The following is a 4,368-nucleotide window of genomic DNA, read 5'->3' as shown; positions in this document are numbered from 1 at the left end:
CTTAGGAGACATAAGATCTGTGAGGAAACAAGGCCATCTTGTCCAAGCAGAACCTGCTTCATGCCTGATTCATGAAGCTGGTGGATGAGAAACTGAGGCATCGCCCCGAGGAATAATACCTTAAGGAGAAAGACACACACACACACACACACACACACACACACACGGTAACGCACTCTTTGATTTCATGGCATTGACTATTTTGAAGAATATAGGCCCGTTATTTTATGGAAGTTCCTTCTGTCTGGCTTTGTCTGACGTTCCCTCAGGATTAGACACAGGTCATGCATCCCTGGCCAGAATACTACATAATAAATGAGAAGAAAGAGACTGGAAACAGCCAGGTGGGGAGCAGCGAGTGACCGATGACATTCGGCTGCTTTCTCCAGATTCCTCAGCAGGAAGTCTGTGACACCCAGAGAACCGTCGGCTCTAGGCTACACCTTGTCCCCTCCAAGGATGAGAAGGGCACTACTCATCTCCTTGGTCACCTGTCTTGTTACCATTCATCAGGCCAGGCTCATCGACCGCTGTGACCTGGCCAAGCTGCTGCAGCAGAAGGACATGGACGGTTGAGGGGTACTCCCTGAGTGACTGTGAGTGCCATTTCCCCACCACCCTCATCTGCTCTCCTGGTCATGCCCTACGTGACCATCTTTCTTTCTCTCTTTGTCTTTCAAACAAATTCAAAACACAGCCCTGTCCAAGAAACCTTTCCCAGCATCCTATATCTTAAGTGTGATTATACTACAACATTTGAAAACTAGTATGCTTTTTAATTAGAGTGTTTTATCCAGCGCTCAGCAACTCACATATACCTTGTATGAAATATTTTGCTGAAGAACCTTTCTGTAAATCACTTATATGGATGCCCTGAATTAGGGATTAAGTTGCCAAAGTAATTTCTATAAGAACATATTAAATGACACATATAGGATGTTTAAAATCAGGGGAGTAAAAAAATGTGTTTCACATCATTGAAAACTTAATTTGGGGTTACATTTCTGATTATTTAACTCACCCCAAAATTGCAAAGTTTGTTTTGAAGAGAAGCAAGTAGAGAAAGAAAAGGTGGTAGTGTTCTGAAAAGGTATTTAAAGTTTTTTTCTATGCAAAATAATTATTTTTATTCAATTTAAATCAAACCAGTCAAGGAAACTTCAAAAATCTCCAACTTTGGGGCTTTAAGAAGTCTAGCTTCCTGTGAAATGTGAGAGGAAAAGGTTCAGTACTGACGCTACAGATTTCAGAAACCCGATTATAACAACAGATCCATCTCTACATGAGGCCAGTCTTGGAATCAATGCCATTTAAAAACCATTTCTACTGCCACTCACTGGGAATAAGGTGAGGCTTCTCTCTCGGAGTTTCCATGTGAGAAGTTGTGCCAGACAATAAACAAGGACTGAAATCAAATAGATTATCAAAGGGCTGTGAAGGAAGCAAACTGGGTGCTAGTTACACTATCTCAAGAAAATTACTTCACAAGCTGGCTTGTAGATCCTAAGCGTCTTCTCCACGTGTGCACATGGGGTAGACCTCTGAAAAGTGGCACTGCTGCTTTCTAGTTAATGGCTGTGATGAGGCAAGGTGGCATGGTGGACGTTTTCCATGCCTTCCAAAAGGGCTACTCACTTGGTTTCAGTCCCTGTTTCTCAGGGACTGAATTAATTGCTCACCGTCGGAAAGTCCTGTTACAGAAACTGTGGAGTCATCACTGACTCAGTAGTAGCCCCATTCTAACAGAGTAGTGAATTAATAATCAGACATGGATGCTGAGAATTTAGAGGAAATGGCGACATGTTAGAACTAACTGTAAGGTGTTTCCCTCCTACCGCCCTAACTTGCGTTCTTTTTGTAGGTCAGCTACTTTTCCAGCTACTTTTCCTGGAAGCACTATGGCGAAGGGGAGGAAGAATGCCTCTCCGATTTCAGCTTTGAGGAGGAAGAGTTCAGGTTGCCCGAAGTGGACTAAAACTTCTGAATTTCCTGGGATGCCAGGCCCTGTGGCTTCCTGGGGAAGTTCTGCCCCAGCCCCCCAACCCCCACGTCCTTTCACCGCCCCATCCCCCACCCCTGGGCTGCTGAAGTCCGTGGACACCCAGGTGTGCAGCTTAAATCCTGCCTCCTCTGAGGGGGAGGGGACCCCAGTGGGAGGTAGTTGTTGCCTGTGAAAGGAACGCCCCAACCCTGGTGATTTTGGGAAAAGGGCTCGCTCCTGTGCAGAGCCCATCTCAGCCCCTGCCTAATAAAGGCGACAATGGAGGGTGGGACTCCAGGTGAGGGTGGGGCGCGGGATTGCTCAGGGCTCACAGGTCACAGGCTGTCAGAATGGTCCGGCTCCTCCTTGGAGCCGCACTGCCCTTGGTCGCTCGCTGTGCCCACGGACCTTTGACGTTCGCACGTCATGTCCAGGCTAAGTGTTTGCGTCCCAGCGCTCATCTTCATGTGGCAACTGCTGTGGCCGCTGGTCACCGCAGCTCAGCCTCCGGAGTTGGCCCTGGACCCTGTCCGGCTAACTTCCGATCCCCCAGGGCCAACCGAGCCCTGGTTTTTACACTCCTCTGACCTTCCACGCGAATCACCCCATGTGCTCACCACCCCTGCAGACCCCGGGAGCTTTCATTTCCTGGGTTCCTCCGCTGCAGCCCAGGTGGTGGCTTCCCCTCAGGAGTTGACTGAGCCTTTGGTTCCTTTCCCGGATGCCGCTGGAGAGCTTCCCCCAGGGCCAGATCAGTTCACTGCTGGACTTCAGGATCCTGACGACAAGGTAACCCAGCATCACAGCCTCCCAAAGATGGTTCCAAAGCTCAGCTGGGATCAGAATCAGGCCGTGACTCTGCCTCCTCCACTTGAGATTCAGACTGTAGGTCTAGATCAGGCTCACCACACATTTGAAATACCTGTTCCACCTCTAGGTAGTGCCAGTTCAAAGCCAGCAAAGCTTATTGTGTCACCCCCACACCTGGAGCAAGATCTGGCTCAGCTGCCCTGCTTGCCAGAGTTGTTGTTGGAACTTCAGGCCAACCCGCTAACACACCTCAGCTCTAGAGCAGCTGCAGGATGATTATTTAGATCCCAGTATGGATGGCATTGATCCTGAGGAGAAGCTACCTGTGGATTTCCGGGGGATGGGGCAGGGGTGGGGGTGGGGGGGGCAGATAAACCTCTTGAGCTACCTGTGGATTTCTGGGGGGCAGGGGCAGATAAATCTCCTGAGCTACCTGTGGATTTCTGGGGGGGGGGGGGGGCAGATAAACCTCCTGAGCTCCCTAAGGATTTTGGGCGGGGAGGCAGGGGGGTGGACGGGGGCAGATAAACCTCCTGAGCTACCTGAGGATTTCTGGGGGGGGGGGGCAGATAAACCTCCTGAGCTCCTGAGGAGGCCACAGCTCAGCCTACACAGTCCCCTGAAGAGGTTGAATCTCCTTCAGTCCAGTTGGAAGCACCAGCTCAGCCTATAGAGACCCCTGAGGAAGGGGAGCCCTCTCCAACCCCTCAGGAGGCCCCAGCAAAGCCTCCAGAGGAGGCTGTAGCTCAACAGTGCAGCATGAAGGAAATATTCCATCTCCAAGTCAGAATGAAGCTCAGCTGTCATATTGGAGTCTGGTGGTTACCGTAACTCCAGAAATCACTAATGAGGTTGACATTTCTCCAACCCAGCAGGAGACCTTGGCTCAGCCCTCAGAGCGCCCTGAGGAGGATGAAGCTTCCCCACTCCAGACGGAGGCCCTGGCTCAGCCTATAGAGCCCCCGGAGGAGGTTCAACCTACTTCATTCCAGCAGGAGTCCCAAGCTCAGCCTGCACAGCCCTCTGAAGAGGTCGAACCTTCTTTCGTCCAGCCAGAGGCACCAACTCAAGCCCCCGAGTTCCCTACCATTCCAGTAAGTAATAACGTTGTCTCTGGACTTGCAGGACTGTTTCAAGCTTATAAGTCAACCTTGCGCATTGTCACACTTAAATCTTTGGATGTGGAACTTACTGTAACTCCAGAGCCTACTAAGGATGTGGAATCTTCCACAGTCCAGCAGGAGGTCCCAACTCAGCCTCCAGAGCCTTTTGGAGTTGAACTTTCTCTAACCCAGGAGGAAGCCTCAGCTCAGCCTCCAGAGGCCCCTAATGAGGCAGAATCTTCTCCAACTCAGCAGGAGACCCCAGCTCAGTTTCCAAGGGAGGTAGAACCTTCGGCAACCCTGCAGGAACAACCAACTCAACCTCCAGAGCATGATGAACTGAGAGTTTCAACTCCAGCGCAGCCTCCAGAATCCTCCCCGGGTGTCCTAGATCAACCTTCAGTGCATCCTGAGGTGACATTATCCCCTCTAGGTCTGGGTGAAGCTCATCATCCAATAACATCTCCTGTCACC

General features: G+C 50.5%; 1 pseudogene; it reads left to right on the top strand.

Annotated features, from left to right (window-relative positions):
* The first annotated feature begins 2,260 nt into the window (after nucleotides 1-2,260).
* On the top strand, nucleotides 2,261-3,067 carry LOC148756472 (leucine-rich repeat-containing protein 37B pseudogene; annotated as a pseudogene).
* Nucleotides 3,068-4,368: the final 1,301 nt, after the last annotated feature.

This window comes from Rhinolophus sinicus, chromosome 12, assembly GCF_057876585.1.
Source record: "Rhinolophus sinicus isolate RSI-liver-muscle chromosome 12, RSI-T2T, whole genome shotgun sequence".
Taxonomy (NCBI): Eukaryota; Metazoa; Chordata; class Mammalia; order Chiroptera; family Rhinolophidae; genus Rhinolophus; species Rhinolophus sinicus.
The sequence above is the reverse complement of the archived record's forward strand: the minus strand, read 5'-3'. Positions and strand labels throughout refer to the sequence as shown.